Below are 21,310 nucleotides of genomic sequence, written 5' to 3'. Positions count from 1 at the left end.
ATGTTGTTGCTGTAGTTTCTTTGGTGAACGTTTTTGTGTTATGATAGCCAGTAACTACTGCCTGGTTGGCCTTTGTAATAGTTTCATGTAAATGATGATGGCCAGCAGAAAAACATGGTTTGGTTTGGTTTTTTAATAAAAATTCCTGTATGGCTGCCAAAAGCTTTGCTGGGGCCATTGCGGCACAAATGAGTCCATAAAGTGAATACTTTGTTAAATAAATGCGGCATAGCCAAAAAAACCGAGAATAGAAACAGGAAAAAAAGACAACACTACAACAGCTCACAAAGGAATAGAAAACCATAACTTGGTTGGGAATTGCCAAAAAAGGGAAAATCTAAATAAAAAAGGAACAAAAAACTATGGCTTAAAAATTGCAATTTTGTTTAGATTGTTATTATTTGTCTAACACCAGTTAGTTCATTGGCCATGTTTGGGGCTTAACAAATGAAATACGACAGATGTCGAAATTAGTTTTGCGTCTGCCACACTCCTCGAGAAATGCCACTAACCCACTGCACCACAAAACTTTTTTCCTTCGGCCTGTGCTGGACGACTTACCTTATCTATGGCAGTCATTAATTTACAACAAATCCAATTTTTGCCGTAACTCCAACTGTTGTGTTGGAGGAAAAAAATCCTTGTAATTTAACATTTTTATCTTGGCACACAAAAAAAGAGAGGGGAAGTGGGGAGGAAAAAAAAGCAAAAGAAAATGAATGATTGAGTATGGTCGGCAATTAAATTCCCTGCTAGAGAAGATTTTCTTTCTTCTCTAGCTGAAGATTTCATCTGAAATTGAAGGTATTTTATAATATTGCTGGTCTACTTATCGGATACTGCTCTATTTTCAAATTGGTCTTCCACTCGATATGATATTCAATATCAACTATTCCCATATCTTACCTCAAGCTTCCTGTTCTGACAAAATTTCCAATCCCTCCTCTAATTAGTTGTACATGATGATTCCCTATCAAAATCATTGAAGTATGTGGCAATCAGCCACTCAACATCCAACCATCCTCTGATCGATATTTTAGGATTTCACGAAAATGTATCCAAACGAATGACCTACTTCGGATAACAAGATTTCCCTTTAAGTATGTTACTTAACCAAAACCAAAGGATACACAGCAACTAGGTTAAGTAGGTATGAGAGTAAAAGTATGGCTGTGTGTGCGACTGTGCCTTTGGGATAAGAAAGCAAAAACATGGACATGTGTCTCTACATCCACTCTCATCCACGCTGTGTGGCACACAACATTCATCTTCATCAATTTAACTTGTGTAAGATTACAGCAATTAAATTGTTAATTAACATTCATCCCAGAAACGGTCCAACGGCTGCCACAAAACGAATTTAGCGATGCTACAACTTATGGACCTTGTTAACGAACTCAGAGATGTTCCAACATAACAAACATCATGGCGAGAGAGGGTAAGAGTCGGAGGGAGGGAGGTAGAGTATGAAATATAGCATAGAATAGAAAATAATCTCAAGTAGGGAGTTGTAATAGTGAAGAAAGTGTGGGAGGGAGAGAGAGATTTTTTTTGTTTTGGGGGTTCAACTCCCTCTCTCAAATGACTTCTCTTAGAGACAATGTTGTGTTAAATAAAAATCTAAATGGCAACTACTGCCAGGCCTTGCCATTTAACATTCAAGGCTTGTTCACAGTCACTCACAGGGCTCTATTGGAGCTGAGTGGATGGCGTCTACATTTCCATCTTCAACACTATCTCCAATTGTTCTACACCCACTCCAAGGAGAATAGAGGCATCCAGTTAGTCAGTCAAGTCAGCCAGTGATACATTCATTTATTCATTTCGTTCCTTCGTTCGTTTGCTCATTCATTTTGTGATGTACTCCTCTTAAGCAGTAAATCACAATGTCGTTCAGCTTAAATTGATTGTCACCAAAATCAAGATAAAGCCCTTTTAACGAGTCACAGCGTCTAAGGCTTTGTTTTGTAATGCTTGGATGTATTTTTTTTTTTTTTTTTTTTGGACTTGCCTTAAATGGAACTCCACTCATTCCCAGAAAACTGGACAAGCTGAGATGTTGCACAGACATGGCGGAGACGCTGGAAACCATCACCCCAGAAAAATGGTAATAAAATCTATGCTCCATTTTATCATCAACATTCATCGTCCACTCTCTCTGCTTGTTTTTGTCCTCTCCATTCATGGACATTCATTAAAAATTTTGATTTTTTCCAAGCTCTTCCTTTTTAGTGTTTGTTTTCGGTAGCTGGTCCCTGTGTTTTATTTAAGAGATTTTAATGAGTTGATTAGCCCGAAAATTGAGTGGCAGTGATTAAAGACGATTATGTCTTTGTGGAGGCCATAAATTATGTTTTTTTTTCTTTTTATAATTTATAAATGGCATTAGAGCTTGACTTCGGGGACATTGTAAATGGAAATTTCAAATGTAGGTGGGCAAAAAAAGTCGAAATTAAAAAAAAAATGTTCTGGAAATTTTTTCAAATATGACTAAATTCGAGATTTAATAATGCATAACTCGGTGATGACATTTAAATTCAAGTCATCAGATTTAACTTTGGTTCAATCTTTAAATCATGGAACCTCAAATGGAGAACATTGATAGATGAAGTTCACGTCTTATATAGGATGAACCAGGGACTCATTGTATAACGGTTCCGTTTCGGCAGTTCACTGTGGGTATGTTTGATAGCAGTTTTCCAGGTCGTCTAAGATGGATTGAGAACTCTTTGTAAAATTGTTCAGGTTCGAATCGAGAATAGACGTCAAGGTCCCTTAAGATGAATCGGTAAATCATTGTATAACCGTTTGAGTATGGACCAGCGGCTCCCTGAAGATTTTTAAGGTTGTAGCTGTTAGCTGTTAGGTTCTCGCCAATGGATAGGAGTTTTGACTAGCTAAAACTGCAGTTTATGATTACCTCAAATTCAATACCAATATTTGAATTACTGTAAGAACAATGTGCCGAAACTCCTGCGGAACATGGAGCCAAAACCCCTGCGAAATAATGAGCAGAAGACTCCCCTGGATAGACGAGCTGAAACTCCTGAGATACTACGATTAAAAGACTCCTGTGGAACAACGAGCCGAAACTCCAGTGGAATAACGACCCGAAGGTTCTGAACCTACCACTCAATTTAATGAGACCCAGCTCAAAAGGTATTCCCAACTAACAATTGTGTCAATTGATTTAAAATCACTAACTAAACTTTAGACAAGTCTCCGGTAGTAGCAAACCAACCCTATCACATTGATCACTACATGTTAAAGAAATCACCAAGTAAACGAGAATTATTTACCCTATGAAGTAAATAACATTTTGTCGGTTGCAGAATTCTAGGGTATACTGGCTGGTTGGGTGGTGCTATCCATACTGCTATCATAGCTTTTCTTGTGTGTTATTTGTTGTTATTGTTGTTACTCGCCAATGTATTGAGGTCGTTGGTATTATGACTGCAATAAGTTCAATTGCATGCTGTGGCTAAATTATAAAGGCCGATAACACGTTTCTAACTAACATCGAATACTTCTCAGGTAATAGTTCTCCCCACCAAGGAACAGTTTTAAAATCTCTATTAAATTCCATATTTTCGGAACCTATTTTTTAAACTAAATAGCAGGCATGTCGGAAATCTCTCGTCAGAAGTTCTGTGGACATTGTTTTATTACGAATATCAAAATGGCGCCCAAACCTAAAATTAGACGTAGAGTCGTTTGGAAAATATGTACACATATCTGAAACAAGGTCTATATAGACGTTGTATCAAAATATGACCCGAATCCTATGCCGAAATGTCAGCCTCTGATCTGATAGGGTGAATCAGACTGGCCTAATCATAATCTAATCAAAAAATACATAAAATGCAGATCACCATTTTTCTGCAACTTATCTAAGGTGTTTGGGTTGTTGAAATTACAAAAAGAGTTGCTTCGCTTGGCCGAAAGTGGTGTACTGCCGAATTTGGTTTACTCCGATAAGATAACGTTCGTTGTCCAGTACTTTGTAAACAAACAAACAAAATGATCCGCATGTGTTTACTTGCCAAAGAAGTCGGCTGAAAATGTGCACCTTCGGTTGGCCACCAGAACTCAAGCGCCGGTCATGGTGGTGGTGTGGGCCGCCATAACAGCCGATGGTCGCTCTCCCCTCATATTAATCGACCGTGGCATCAGAATAAATGCCGAATATTATCGCGAAAATATTCTGGAGGGTGTATTAAAGCCTTGGGCATGCAAATATTTTGGCCGCAGACCTTGGACATTGCAATAGGACCCAGCACGCGCCCCCAAGAATGGTTACAAAATAGAGTCCTCGTTTCACAATGGCCACCAAAATCTCCGGATACCAATCCGGAGTATTTTCTAAAGCAAGGTTGGCACTAAAAAATACCTAAGTGTCGATCACCTCAAGCAAGCGCTTCGCCGGAAATGGGCCAAAATACCGCAGAGCAAAATTCGGGCAGCGGGGGAGTATGACGGCTTCATTGTCCGTTTGAAGGCCATAATTCGTGCCAAAGGTGACCAATTCGAACAAATCTAAACTTATTCTAAAATTTGATGATATTTCCGACATTTTTTGCTTTCATTCAATGCAATGAACTATCCATATAGATTCAAATTTAGTTATAGTCAAATTTGGTATTTTGAGTTCATAATGGATACTTCCTCCACTATCAGACAATTGGTTATATAGGTCCAAGTCTTCGTATAACACCCATCCCTCCTCTTCCCATTATTCGGAATTTTGATGATTTAAGCTATATTTTCAACAGAACGATCTCAATGTTGGTATTTGGAGTTCGTAGGGCGGGTAACACCTGATCGGGATTTTTAGAATTTTTAGCGGAATTTTTCAACGGAATTGTTTAACATTCTGCGAAATTCCTTCCAAATAGTGGAGGGTATCAAAGGTTTTGCCTTTCTCCAAATTTGTATTTTGCAAAAATTAACAAAAATCCACAACTCTCCTTGTCTGTAGTTTCCAATTTGCAGCAGAGTAACGGGCTTGTCATTCAACCCATCCCTGCTTTATTAGATCCTATTAATAACTTTTGTTTATTTTCAACTACTACGTTCTTTGTCCTCAATCCTTTTATTATTAAATTTTTCCTTTATTATTTGTCCTTCTCTGAGCTTTGTTGATTCTTTGTTTCCTTTATTAACTTCATTAATTCCCTCTTTTTTACGTTACCCCAATGGAAAGTTATTTTTAGATTAGAAAACAAAATGAAACTGCGCTCCTAAAGAAAAGGAAAAAATTAAACAATTTATCGTCATCACACTTGGGCATGCACCGAAAATAATGTCAAACAATGGCGGCAAAGTATTTGACTCTGTGAAAGAGTTCACAAAAAAAACCCCAACGAGAAAAACATCTAAGTCATTTTCTATTTTAATAACAATGGGAAAATGGAGGAAAAAGGGGGGCGCACACGAAAAAAATTAGCACATTATTTTAATTACACTCTTCATTTATTGCAAACTGTGAACGCAAAGAATTCGTAATGTTTGTTTGGCGGTGATGGCAGCAGACTGACGTCAAACCCACGAAGAGAGCTGAGTATTGTCGTCCTACGAACCGCCAAAGCAACGAAACAAAAAAGTGCTTAAAAAATATTACACAAACTTCCGTTGAAAATTGCTTCAATTGACTTAATTACCCGAAATGCAACTTAAGGCAAATGAATATGCGCGAAAGTAGTTAATAATTCGCCAACACGCCCCGCCCCCCTCCCCTAGCAGACCAGCCCAGCTAATAAACTAACAATGGTAACAGGAGCAGCAGTCGCCCGAAACAATAAAGCCACTGAAATGGGTTAAGTTTAGGCAAAAGATGGTCCTTTGACGGCAACGTTAAAAGCTCAGCAAGGCAAGAGGTTACAAGAGGCAAAGGCTTTTATTAATTAAACCTTTGCCAAGGAAACAACAACAGCAACAACAATCTAAACAAAAAGAAAAATAATTCAAAGTGCTTAGCTCGTTGATTTGCAATGACTTCAATTTAAACTTTAAATTCATTGTAATCAAAAACATACGCCATACACCACCATCGGCGGGCCGAGTCGATTCGAGTCGAGTTGAATGGAACAGCAAAAGGGTTGCCCGGATAAATCAAGTAACAGAACCAAACAATAGAGAATGCTCTCTTTCGGTCGGGAAAGCTGGCAAATGAAACCATTGCCGCCGCCATCGCTGACAAGCCCAATAAAAACTGGCTACATGGAGATTATAAACTTAGTTATTTTTTCGGATTTTAACAACAGCCAACCGACCAACCAACTACCACCTTTTTCTAGTTACAAAATTCTTTTAAAGAACCCATTAAGGGCATACAGCACAACGAGGGTCGCATGAAAGGGTATTTGAAAGTCCAAAGAACGTTACACAGTGTAACAAAAAGAAAAACAAAATTACAGGAATGAACTCAGAAGCCTGCGAAAGTAAGGCTTAAAATAAAAGACATGTGTGTCGGGATTTTGAAAGACTGTAATCCACACATTTTTATAATTAGAGGAGGCAAGTACCCTCCCTCTTCTACATTTTTATATCCTCAGCCATATGGCTAGAGAGGGTATATTTGGAGTCGATCGAGTGATGTCCGTCAGTCCGTCTGTCTGTCTGGCTGTCGAAGGAGTATCCGATTTGTTCCAAACATGATACATCGTAATATTATTGTCAAACCTAGATCGAGTTCGGAGATGGGCAATATCGGTCCACCCCTTCTGATACCTCCCTACAAAAGGTAGAAATTTTCAAAAAAAAAGAAAGAAGTATTTAAGTGCACAGAAAGAGAAATGATAACTTAATTTCGCTCCAAATCGCTCCAAATTTGCATCAGAGCTAGGTCAGGAAAGAAAATAAACAATACAGGACCACTCCATCAAGTACCTCCCCCACAAAGGCTAAAAATTTTGAATAAATACATTAAATGCGATTCTGAAATTTTTTATGGACAGTCAAAATTTTTGGGATATCGACATTTTCACAAATTTCTGTAAAAATGTTCAGACGTGTGGAATTAGCAAATATATGCTTTAAATGTCGTTTTGACAATGGTGTATATCTTCAGATTATACACAACACACACATTTTTTTATTAACCCAAGGTCTGGTGTAAAGATGGAGTATACCGGTCCACTTCTTCTGGTACCTCCCCCACAAAGGGTCAGCATTTTGAATATCCACGAAGCTCATAAAAACGCTAAATTAACATCCGAATCCATTCGGACTTGACAAACCTCAATATTTCTATCAACACAAGATTTTTTATAAAGATGATAGAGATCGAACCATTTCTTCTGGTACCTCCCCCACAAAGGGTCAAAGTTATTAATAGCCAAAACGATAATGAAATCCGAAATAAGCATCCGGCTTTCTTCACATTTCACACATCACATTGTTTTTTATTAACCCAAGGCCTGGTGTAAAGATTGGATATATCGGTTCACTGCTTATGGTGTCTCCCCATAAAGGGTCAAAAATATCCATGAAGCTCACAAAACGCAAAATTAACATTTGATTCCATTCAGACTTGATACATCTCAATATTTCCATCTGAGATCTGTTTTAAAGAAGGTAGAGGTCGAACCGATTCTTCTGGTACTTCCCCCACAAAGGGCAAAAAATTGGTCTCTTTGGTGACTCGCTTTACGGTTAAAAATTTCGAATAATCCTCGTATGTCATGCCGTATAAACCACCCTTTAGTTTTAATACATGGCAGCATACAAGACATCCATAGAAAGAATCGATCAGACCACAGCCTCAATATTCAGTTAGTTATATTTATGGCTGGTTTTTAAAATCAAACCCATTGTGTTTCAAGAGATCCCATTTTACTTCAATATTTTTAAATTTTCCCTCATTTTCTCACCTCCCTCGTTGCGCACTCTAACATCCAATTGTCGTGCCCTGCCAACAACATCAATACATTTTTATGTTATTAACGTAAATGTTATTTTATGCCATTGTCGTTCGTTGTTGCTGGCTGTGGTTTGCTGCTACTGCCATGCTGCAATAACAACCGTGGCAGTAGCCGTAGCAGCAGCAACAACAACAACACCATCACTGCCTGGGCAGAGAATAAATTAAATAATTATTTGTGCTTGGAATTAGAGCACAGCTCATGGAGAGCTTAAGGACAATACTTAGACTTGGCCGGCAAACACGAACAATAACAACAGCAGCAGCAACGACAACTAAGCGGTGGCAGCTTTGTTGCGACAATACAATGGCAGTTGATGTTTCTTCATCGTCGTTGTTGTCGTCCTCATCTTCTTCTCCTCCTGAGTTTACCTTTCCAGCAGACTTTAGACCATTCCAAAAAAGGCAAAGTCTTTATCCTGTTTTGTTATGATGGCGTGTGAAAAAGTTTTGTTACACTTTGCAACATGGCTTAGAGGGATAAGGGAGAATGGGGGTGTAAATGTGATTGTTGTCGGACCCTGAACGACAACGGTGATAATTTCAAATGGTTATTTCATCTTCAGGTTGTTAGACTGTTTGAACTTTGAACTGAACAACAACAATTTGAGCCAGAAGTAAATTATTAGAAGTAGGTGGAGTTGGGTTATCCTAGAGTTCGTCTGAGTGCGGGTGTCCTTGTTTTGTGTGTGTGTGTGTTTTGGCATAATGTTGTGCTAAAAAGTTGCCAAAGGATTTAAAGTATTCTTTGGCAAAACATAATGACAAAGTTCACAAAATTATGAATTCATAATTCCAAAGTGCCTCAGCCGTCCGACTGGCCCACCTTCCCCGGGGGTAGACAGAGGATAGCGCAAAATAATAATAACAATGAACACAATTCCTGTTTATAGGAGAATATGAAATTAAATGGAGGCATCATAAGCTAATGGAATAAACGGACAATCACTTAGAGAATCGTTCGGGAAAAACGGGAGTTGGGAAAATTATTAAATGCTTGGAATTTTAATCATTTATTCTTCACTACTGCTGTAGAGTAGCTGACCTCCGAGGTTTCTACTGTAGAGATGCTGATCTCCGAGGACCACTACTGTGAAGTAACTGGAGTCCGAGTTACTACCGAAGAGTAGCAGTCCTACGAGGGCACAACTGTAAAATAGCTGGCCTCCGAGGCCTCTTCTGCAGAGTAGCTGTTATCCGAGGCCAAAACATGTTTCGGAGTTCTTTATAAAAAAATAGGAAAAAGTGAAGCAGTGGAAAAAAATAGTCAACCTGCACACAAAAGGTGGCTAATCACCTCAGCGGAGTTGACCTCCAAGGCTTCTACTAAAGATAAGCTGATCTTTATGACGACATAGGAACCCAGTGAAGCAGTGATAATGAAAGTCATCAGATAACACAGAAGGTGCAAGATTCGATTCTACTACAAGTCATCACCTCACCGGAAGCAGCGAGGTAGGCATAAGGGTGTATACAGATTGTGGGAGGATACTCCCATATGTTTACCTGTGAGATCCCTTCTTGACATTTTTGTTGTTTGGAATGTCTTTTCTATTTCAAGAGGGGCCACAGGGGCTACTTTTACAAGATAGAAAGTTTTACTCAGTGTTCCGACAAGTATATACCCTCAGTATTTGCATAACCTTTTTGGGAGAAGTACAATAAAGATTGCTCCTACAAATCCTATCTTTATACTACAACTAACCTTAGGACAAATATTGAATTTGAAAATGAATGGGGAACATTTCCCCATGTTAGGGAGGCACCAGAGGGCATGACCCGATACGTCCCATAACTAGATCTTATGTAAGTAGAAATATTGCGTTGTGTGAAGTTAAAAATGCATAGGTGGATTTTTTTTTATTTCATGAGGACTATAATTATTCAAAATTATGACCCTTCGCTGGAGGAAAAACCAGAAGGAGTTAATGGAATTCGTATATTTTCTCACAGGACCTATGGTTGATTAATTATTATATCCTTTGTTTACTATAAGGTACATTGTTTTCATTAAATATTTGAACTCTTTGGGGGGATTAGACGGAGTGGATAGATTAGAAATATTACCATATACCAAATTTGCAGGAAATCTGATATTCCCTTGGAGACGTAGCTAGATCGACCCAAAAATTTCTGGATTTGACAAAAATTGCCAAAGCCAATTTCGATCAGCACATTTAAGCCACAGCAAATGGTATATCCCACGGGTATAATGCCTTAAAGCTGAGGACATAAAAATATTAAATATATAAAAACATTCCGAACATCTTCAATTATTCCAATTAGAAAACTGGCTGGTCCGAATCACACCTTGGCAAATTTTGAATGAGGAAACAACTCCATTAGGACTAACACATCTATAATGTAGAATATGCTTTTGCATGTCCTTAACAAGATTTTTTTCATTCATTACACATTTTTCAATTTTTCAGTAATCCCACAGGACTCAAGGTTACGAAGAAAATATCCCATTATCTAACAATGCTCATAATGACTTGTTCTTTCATATTTTTTTCTTATTTCAACAAATCTACCATCACCACAACAACAACAACAGCATGAAAAACAATAATCACATTTCTGATAATAAATATTTTCCCATTTAAATATTCATGGAACGGAAATCGCATCATTTTCTCCCATTTCTTGTGTTTTGATAACTTTAACAGCCGGAGAATAAACCCTCCCAAAATGTGGCATATCCGAGATGTTGTTTCTGTTTTTTTTTTCTCCTTTTTTTTTGTAGCATACTTTTACGAGTTAAGTATTTATTTTTATTGTGGGATATAACAGCAAAAAGTTTTGACCAAATATATCCGGTTTTTTATGTGGCTCCTAGCAAGCTTTTGTGCTGTGACAGCAGCGGCAGCCAGCATGAACATAAAAAGTGAAGAGGTCGTAGTTTTTTCACCTTCTTCTTCGTTGTTTGTATTTTTCTTTTTGATTAAAAATAAAGTAGGAAAATGGCACAGGAGACAACATATTTTCTTAAGAGCCACAAAAATGATGATTAATGAAGCACAGCACAAAAACCGACAAACAAAACAAGCCGGGGGAAGAATCACCAAAAACAACAAGAGAGAGAGAAAGATAATAAAACATGAAAAGTCATCAGCTATTAAAACAAATACAAATAAACACAACAGAAAAAAAGAACAAACATTTGCCACAAATGAATGGAATAGAACACAGATATAAATGGTTTATTAAACCCGATTTATGCCATTAAAATGGAGCAGAAAAAAAAAGAAATGATGAAAAGCATAAAGGAAAATCTGATTTTATTTTTGGCTTTATATCTTAGCTACAAGGAGTGTATTTTTTAAATAAGAAACTCTCTCCATTATGCCATTGAATACATAATTAACCCTTTATGTCCTGATGGGACCATTTTGGAATTCCTTCGAATCATTTGAGTTTGCCACAAAATCTTTAAAATATCTAAAAATAAGGGAACTTAAAGCAACTTGGTATTATCCTTGCTGTGTTCTCCCTTGTTGATGTGTTGCAGCAAACATTCCTTTGTTGGTCCAACAGGAATTTCTTTGATATCTCTTTAATTTCGAACGAAGTAAACACAACTTGTTTGTTCTCCTGCCTTGTGTGAGAAGTAAAATTCATTTCATTTTGACGGTATTCTTGCAGGACTTCTTTCTAAAGGCCATCATCCTTAAGGAGCTTGTTTTGGGGTTGATGGCCAGCCTTTTGAAGTTGTTTTTGGTGTTTTTTCCATTTCATTTTTTTTTTTGGGAGAGGGGCGAATAGATGAACATATTTTCGCGAAAATGTAAAGACAAATTAGCAAAATCCATTACATTACTCAACTTGGAGTAGTACAGGGTAAAATTGGGAGAGAGGGATAAAAGGAATCCTGACTGTCTGCCTTATAGGATGAATATGTCCGAACATTACCTTAAAATGTTTATTGGCTTTTGTAAGCCACAGCTTAGGGTATGATGAGCTTCTCGTGGATGTCAGTGTTGAAATGACTTCAATGAGAGGGCAATTCACTGAGAAAATAGTGAGAATGTGGTATGGAACGAATAAGGGAAGCGCTACCGGGGGAAGGAGATTGAACATGATTGTAAACATGAGGTTTTTATCAAAAGGCCTGTAAGGGGTGATTGCAGAGAATGGTGTGATACAAGAGTGCTAAACATACTAAGAATATGGAACCTAGTAAACTCAGAAAGCTTTGGGTTGCAATTTTAAAGACTTGGGTAATTAGTAGAATTTTCAAACTCTGCAGCTGAGTCCTTCAATGAGAAAGACTGAACTTTTCAAGTAAATGAGAATTATTTTCCGAATTTATGCTACTATTAAGAGTAGTAATAGGTGGGGTCCATATTAATTTAAGGTTCAGCTCGTTCTTGTAGCAGATTCGAAGGATCTGTAATCACCCAGTGAGAGTAATGATTGAGAAAGCGGGCTTGAGAGGTATTGTTATATGGGTGATATACCTAAGTATACAGGGTGAGATAAAAAAAAAACTAAATTTTATTGAATGAAAGCAAAAATGTCGAAAATAGCATCAAATTTTAGAATACGTTTAGATTTGTTCGAATTGGTCACCATTGACATGAATTATGGCCATCAAACCGCCAATGAAACCGTCACACGCTGTCCGAAGGTTGCTCTGCGGTATTTTGGCCCAATCACCCGGTGAAACGCTTGCTTGAAGTGATCGACACTTTTTTTTAGTGCCAACCTTGCTTTACAAAATACTCCAGACACAATAGTCCAACGGATTGGTATCCGGAGATTTTGGTGGCCAAAATCCTCATTTTTATCCATTCTTGGGTGACATTTTTGTGCCCAAGCCTTCAATACACCCTCCAGAATATTTTCGCGATAATATTCGGCATATATTCTGATGCCACGGTCGAATAATACGAGCGGAGAGCGACCATCGGATGTTATGGCGGCCCACCCAATCACCATCACCGTCGCTTGAGTTCTGGTGGCCAACCGAAGGTGCACATTTTCACCTAACCTCTTTGAAAGTAAACAGGATAATTTTGTTTGTCTACGAACTGCTGGACAACGAACATTTTCTCATCGGAGAAAACCAAATTCGGCAGTTCACCACTTTCGGCCAAGCGAAGCAACTCTGTACCTCTTTTAAGTTCATTTTCTTTCTGTTGCGGTGCAAGTTCTTGCACTTTTTGGAATTTAACTGGCTTTACCCCGAGCTCATTTTTCAACATTTGCCGAATGGAATATTGAAATATGTTCAGCTCAAGAGCCATTTTTCGTAGTGGTCGAAAAATGGCTCGTGAGCTGCTTTCATTTCTGCTGATGTCGCTGTTTTCTTCCGTCCACTTCCTTGACTTCGGGCTACGCTACAAGCATCACCGTAACGAGCGATGGCATAAGACACAAAAGATTTATTAGCATTTAATTGCTGGAGTGCTCTAACGATAGCCTCTTGTGGTTTTTTCAGCCTAACATAAAGAAATCACCTGTCGGACGAGTGGCTTAGAAATGACAGCAGTCTGAAGTTGGTTGCAGTTTTTTCATCTCACACTGTATATTACAAATTTGAGGGATTAAACATATGTATATGGGAGCTATAGCTATATTGGAACCGATTTGATATACTTACTTCTAGACTGAATTCGGTTGGATATTTCTGAAATTCAGGTCATTTGTACTGATATTGGCCATTTAGTGCACAATTAACCCGAAATCGGTTGAAAAAATATATATATGGAGCTATATCCAAATCTTAATCGATTCTCACCAATAACAATAGGGTTCATCTTTGGGCCAAAAAAAAATTGTTTGAAAAATTTGGAAAAAAATGCGACCTGCATTTTATTCAAAAAATTAATGGACGGATGGATGGACTGGCATGGATAAATCGACTCAGAAAGTGATTCTCTGTATATCCTCAAATATAACTATGGGTTTATGCGGCTTCCTTCTCCATATTACAAACTAGTGCACAAAGGTATAATGCCCTTACCACTATGTTGTGTAGGCTATAAGCATCTCGTTTAATGTACTGGGGGGTTCTAACATATTTTCTGAGCTAACAATCCTTGAAAATTACCATTAAAAAATTCACGTTTAATAGCATAAGGGGTCTTGTTCCTGTTGCTTTTTCTAACGCTAGTATTGACACAGTCACTGGAACCAATTACTCTTGTTTGAACCTCAATTTTCCACATGATACCCAAAAATAGAATAGAGAGATAAGATACAAAATTCTATTAAGCTAGAGGGAGGAACCTGCCTTGGAAAAAACTCAGCCTGATATCCCTCTTTCTGGAAAAGTTTTAGAATTCGTTGATTCCATGGTGTAGCGTCCCCTCCACATGAAAAGCTATTAAGAAATCTGTTTTTATATTAAAAATGTTGTCCTAACACTCATCAGCAGTCAATGTAAAATGAGTTCGTCTTCTTCTTTTTTCATCGTCTCTGTATTAATATTTTATGCGTCATTCTGAAAGAGAAGCAGAAGAAAAAAACTACATCACTTCAAAGACCTTGCATAAGGATGATCCCGATATTTGTTTGTTTTACAGTTACTGTTTATTTGTTTGCTTGCTCCAGCTGCTGTTCCAGAGGGTGTTTAAACACAACTCCTGTTTCTGTGTGTGTTTGTTTGGTTGTAAGTGTGGTACTCTCCTGTTTTCCGTATGCTTGTTTATATTGGGTTTCCTTTTTCCATCTCTCATTCGAATGGTTCAACTGGAATTACAACACCCAAAGGTGTAATTGAATAAAATGAGCAACGAAAGACAGCAGAAGGAATGATGATGGCGATACAAATACCACTGGCAGATTACCTTCTTTTGGCTTGTGAACGAAAGTTTTTTTTTCCGCTCCTGTGTGTCTATGGGTGGCGTTGATTTCAAATCCAGCTCCATGGCTACCATAATTCCTGGTGCTTAACCAGACTTCGCCTGTGTTCCTTCCGTCCATTGCCATTTACAGATGCGTTTTAAGCTTTTTCTTCGCCATAATAGTCTGCTGTAACTGCAACAACCATATTTCTTCATCTGTTTGTTATCCTTATACTTCGTATTCTTCTTCTTCCTTGCCGTGTTTTTAATGCCGGCATTCATTTTCTTCGTTTAATTTTCTTTCCTTTGCTAAAGATGCTATTTTGTTTTGTTTTCTTTTATTTTCTTTGAATTGTGTTTTTTTTTTCTCTTTAGCTCTGTCATTGTTGTTTTAAGTAATAAAGATAAGTTGGAAGATCTTTTTTTATTTTGCTGTGTTGATTATTTGGAAATTCTATAAAACCTTAGTTAAAATGGAAACGGATTTTTTGTTGTTTTTGGGTGAAAAAACATCCAACGAAACAAGTTTGACTTAGTTTGAAATTTATTACAGCAAACAGTAGTTAGAAGAACAAAATAATAAACTTTGCTCCTTTGGAATATAAATCGAAAGCAGAACAAACGCAAATTCAATTATGAGGAGCTTTGGAGATGATGTGCCAATTTTGAACAGAAGTTGTAGTTTAAATTTAAAACCCGTAGGCGATTTTTGTTAGAGAAGATTTTTTGTAAATAAGTTCAGAGCTGCCGCTCGGAAATTGAAGTCGGTAGGACCCCTTTGTGACGAATTTAATCTGCGAGCTTGAGCCTAAAAGTATAAATAAACAGTTCTCCACAAATTTTTTGAAAAAATATTCTCAAAGACGCCTAATTTGTTCTTGAATAATATTTTCTTTCCCTATTTAACACCTGTACAGAGTGAGATACAAAAACTGCAACAAAGTCAAACGCCATAACTTTTACATTTTTTGTTAAATTTCATTGAATGAAATGTCGGAAATAGCATCAAATTTTAGAATAAGTCTAGATTTGTTCGAATTGGTCACCTTTGGCACGAATTATGGCCTTCAAACGGCCAATGAAACCGTCAAACGCTGCCCGAATGTTGTTCTGCGGTATTTTGGCCCATTCCCGGCGAAGCGCTTGCTTGAGGTGGTCGACACTTTGGTATTTTTTAGTGCCGACTTTGCTTTCCAAAATACTCCACACACAATATTCCAACGGATTGGTATCCGAAGATTTTGGTGGCCATTGTGCGCTGGAAATGAAGCGAATTTTTTCGCGATCGTTTAATACGGAGGGGAGAGTGACCGACCATCGGCTGTTATGGCGGGCCACACCATCACTATGGCCGACGCTTGAGTTCTGGTGGCCAACCGAAGGTGCACATTTTCAGCTGACCTCTTTGACAAGTAAACACGAACATTTTGTTTGTTAACAAAATGCTGAACAACGAATGTTTTTTCATCGGAGAAAGCGAAATTCGGCAGTTCACCACTTTCGGCCAAGCGAAGAAACTCTTTAGCTCTTTTGAGTCTATTTTGCGGTGTAAGTTCTTGGCTTTACCCGGAGCTCATTTTTTAATATTTGCCGAATGGAATATTGCGATATGTTAAGCGGGTTTCGATCAAGTCGCTTCTTTACTTTTCGAACCATTTCTGCTGATGTTGCTGTTTTCTTCCATCCACTTCCTTGACATCAGGCTACGCTACCAGTATCACGGTGACGAGCGATGATACGAGACACAAAAGATTTATTCATATTTAAATGCTGGAGTGCTCTAACGATAGCCACTTTTTCCAGCCACTATCACGCTTGAATTCCATCACGAATAACTTTTTTTCTGGAAAATTCTCACCAAAATACTTTTGTACCCTTGTAAACAATATAATGAGCTGTCATTGGAATAATTTTAACAGCTGTCGGACGAGTGGCTTAGAAAAGGCAGCAGTCTGAATTTGGTTGCAGTTTTTCCATCTTCCAAACTAATTCAAAATATAATTTCCATTAATTTTATTTTCAATATCTTCCCACACATATGTTTTTCCCTACATTTTTACAACCATTTAAAATAAATTGTTTTTAAACAATTCTATTTTCCTTTTGTCGAAAGCAATTTCCAGCACTTCTCTTCTGCGTGCCCGTATCCCAACAACCATTCGTGTGTCCTTCTCTTGAGGATTGGCATAACAATTTACGATCGACAACATTATTTTCAATTACCACACAACGAGAATGGCTTAAACGAATGGATATGGGATCCATTTGTATGGACAATTGTACAATTTATTGACAAGCTACGAAGCAAAAAAAATCTCACACACACACACATACATACACGCTCAAATAACAATACAACGAGAGCATTATCCTTCTCTGCCTGCCAACAATCAATCTTCGCTGTTGTTGTGATTCCCTACCAGAAGGGAGAGGCAGAGAGCGACTGGGAAAATCTATGGCTGTGACACAGCCAAAAAAACCGACAGCATACAATTGAATTACACACACACTCTCTTGCATACATTTGAATAAAGGAAACCCCTGAAACATACACGTGTATGTAGGCTTATGTCTGTGTGTGTACGATTGTATGTCCGTTCCATATCAATAGATCGTTGGCAAAAGATTATGGCTTTATGTGTTCAATTTCCAATACAAATTTATATAAATTTTTATCTCAACTCAAATGTGTTGTCTCTGCTTGTATGTATGTATGTGTGTGTGTGCATTTGAAAAAAATGCCATAAAAAAAATGTATTTATGGTCCATATTGGAATTGTTATGAGTTCATGTTTTAAGAATTTATTTGTGTGACCTCTTCGATGGCCATCCACATCCCCCGTGGCAGTGAAGCATTTTTCATGCCCAGATTCATAAGATATGTGAATACGCAGCTCCGTTTGCCACATCATAAATTATGTCTTATTTATTAATTTTATAAATCTTAAAGATTTATTTACTCACATGGCAGAACTTCATTAAATTAAATAGAGCTCGCCACAAAAACTTCTTGCGAAGAGATTTAAATACCCCCACCACACAATGGAAAATGCCAAAAAAATAATCAAAGCTAAGGAAAAAAACTTACTCATCCCAATCCCTGACAAAAATTCAAAATCACTTGAAATCCTCGTAACTCATTTTTACACACAGACACACACACAACCACATTCATGTGGATCTTATGAACCCACATAACTTAAACATTTGTCAACAAATTACTTATGTATGCGTGTAGAAATGTCATAGTTATATACAATTTTTTTTGGTTGTCAGTCAGTCTGCATAAGTTGTGGCCTTTGATGTAAGTGAATATGGGTATATACATATGTGTGTGTGAGGGTGTTTATGTTCATAAGTAGTGGTGGTGTGTTTGCATGACTATTTATTTTTGTGTTGACATCTATCTACGCATAGTGTCAGAATGTTAGCTCCAGTAATACTCTTTAATAATTGTGTTGACAAGAGTTATGTATGTGTGTCCGTGAGTACGTGTGATTGTGCATGTGTAAGTGTATGAAAATTTGACATATGAAATATGATCTACCTAACAACTTGAAATATCTATGCTCGCAAATATATCGATATACAGAGAGCGCTAGATGTAGGTACATACAAGTAATTTTTTTATTTATTATTATTATTATTATTATTATTATTATTATTATTATTATTATTATTATTATTATATTATTATTATTATTATTATTATTATTATTATTATTATTATTATTATTATTATTATTATTATTATTATTATTATTATTATTATTATTATTATTATTATATTATTATTATTATTATTATTATTATTATTATTATATATAGTTAAGAACATTGCCAATGCTGCCGACCAACTTTAATTAGCGAAGTCAGCATTTCCCTGTTACACGCGCCTATATCGAACCACTGACCAAACACTGCACGCGCATCGGGTCCAATTACACCTTTACCTGACGGTGCGTTTCCCACGATACCAAATGAATGCAACTTGACCATTTTAGAGTTCTGATGGGAATTGGATTGACTGCGAACGATCAGTCTTAGTTACGCAGACGAATAAAGCGGTTGTAAAGTAATTAACTAAATTTAAATAAAAGTGAATTTATAATTGAATATAAATAAAAGTGTTCTTTGATTTAACAGGCACCGGGTTAGTGCCTTAAAATTTTATTTTTTTAAAGTGAGCAATTGAAAATCCTTAACTGGCGCCCGAGCAGGGACCGTACAAAAAAGTGTTTAAGTGCGGTATCCTTATAATAACGTAAAAAATTCTGCGAATCCTACGGGACCCTCCAGAAACGTTGTTAATTATCCTCCTTCGCCAAACCGGTATTCCTGGTGATCCCCCAAAAATAAATATCACAGAAGGTTACCGGAGCGAAAGTGAAGCAATCCGTACCCGAGTAGGTTACCGTGATCATAAAAGCGGATTCCCAAAAAGGAAAAATACGGACCTTCCGAGAGGGTAAAAAAGGACTTTCAATTGATCGTGTCGCGGCGCGTAACTAAGGCTCAAGTGGGCTCGAAGAGCCAAAAAGAAAAAATAAAATTGATTGCATATTTAAAGATAATAAAAAAAGAAAAAATATTGCATTAAAAAAAAAAAAAAGAAAAATTAAAATTAAAGCAATCAGAAAAAATTTATTGCATACAAAAAAGAAGAATTAAAATTAAAGCAATAAGAAAAAGTTATTGCATACAGAAGAATAAAAAATTAAAGCAAAATTAATTGCATGAATATAAAAATTACAGCAATAAGAAATATATATTGCATACTTGAAAAAGTTTAAAAAAAGAAAAAGTTATTGCATACAAGAAAAATTAAAATTAAAGCAATAAGAGAAAATATTGCATGAATATAAAAATTACAGCAATAAGAAATATATATTGCATACTTGAAAAAGTTTTTAAACAAAAAGAAAAAGTTATTGCATACAAGAAAAAATTAAAATTGAAGCAATAAGAGAAATATTGCATAATTAAAAAATTAAAGCAATAGTAAGAAAAAATATTGCACAATTATAAAAATTCAAAAAGTTATTAGAAAAAATCAAATCCATTAAGAGTGTTGGAAGAGTGCCATACAAGCCATATAAGGAGCCAGGTAAGTGAATCCTTTTACCAAAATTATTGACCACTATGGAGGAGATGAGGACGACATTGACTAACCTTACGGGTGCTGTCAATCGACTATTGGAACAGGTACGACTAATGGAGAATAGGTTAGGGACAATTGAGCGATCGACCGATACGGCTGAATTAAATAGGAGATTAAATGAGATAGAACGGTTGGGACAATACGGAACTTCGACTACCGAAGAAGTGGTGCACACATTAGCAGTACCCAGAACTGAGGAGGACTTGAAATCGATATGTAGACTACCAGACAGCGTTAAAGAGTTGCGCACTTTTGACGGCAACCCACTGCAGTACGTGTCTTGGGTTCACTCTGTGGAGATGGTCCTTAAAGATTTTGAAATAGTAAAGGATAAACCTATATACAGGACTATCATGCAAAGTATCAGGCAAAAGGTTATTGGCGAGGCGGATACGGCGCTAGTTTCGTACAATATTTTTGACAGTGACTGGAAGAATGTGAAAAAAATTTTATCCTTGCACTACGCTGACAAAAGGGATGTTCAGACGTTGGAACATCAGCTCAATCAACTCTCTCAGGGATCGTCGAAGGTAGATGAATTCTATTCAACTGTAAATAATCAGTTATCATTGATAATAAATAAGATAAAAACGGAGTCATATAGTGAAGAAACAATTAGTGCCTTGATATCAACTCACAGGAACCGAGCATTAGATATATTTATACGAGGACTTAACCCGGATCTGTCTAGAATGGTAATCATACAAAGGCCAAGAACATTACCTGAAGCATATTCAGCTTGTCTTGAGTTACAGAATTTGACAATGAGGAACAATATTTTACATTCAGGAACATATAGAAAGTTGCAGTCAACAGACCGACAAACGGAGACATCTCCCTCTCCACCAGCTCGACCACCTAGACATTACAATAATCATAATAAGCAGACGAATAACTTCAAGCCCAATAACTGGTCATCAAGGAATATTAATTATAACTACAATCCAAATTATAGGCCAGTGCCATACCTTAAGAAACAACAGATCAAATACGAACCTATGGAAGTAGATCGTTCTGTACAATCTAGGAATATTAATTATATGAATCGGCCCAGCCAACCCGAAAAAGGAAATTATACTGAAATTCATAATGGGGACAAACAGGCCCGTCTTTTTCATTTAGAGGCTAATTGCGAGGATCTTGATAATCCGGATATGAGTGAGGAAACACCGACTGACAATGTCAATAGCGACATGAATGAACACAATTTTATGGAGGAAGGCCATCAAGCCTACCTTACATAGAATATGTAGACCGTAGAAATAAAATATTACAATTTTTGATCGACACCGGCTCGAACAAAGATTTTTGTAGCCCAGACTTGTCTGCCGGAAGTATAACCATAAGTTAACCCCTAATGATTAATACAGCGGGTGGTGAAATTAGCATAACTAAAAAAATAACACGCAAATTCTTTTCTAGGTTTGGAATATTAGA

The sequence above is a fragment of the Musca domestica genome, unplaced genomic scaffold, assembly GCF_030504385.1.
Source record: "Musca domestica strain aabys unplaced genomic scaffold, Musca_domestica.polishedcontigs.V.1.1 25, whole genome shotgun sequence".
NCBI lineage: Eukaryota > Metazoa > Arthropoda > Insecta > Diptera > Muscidae > Musca > Musca domestica.
The sequence above is the reverse complement of the archived record's forward strand: the minus strand, read 5'-3'. Positions refer to the sequence as shown.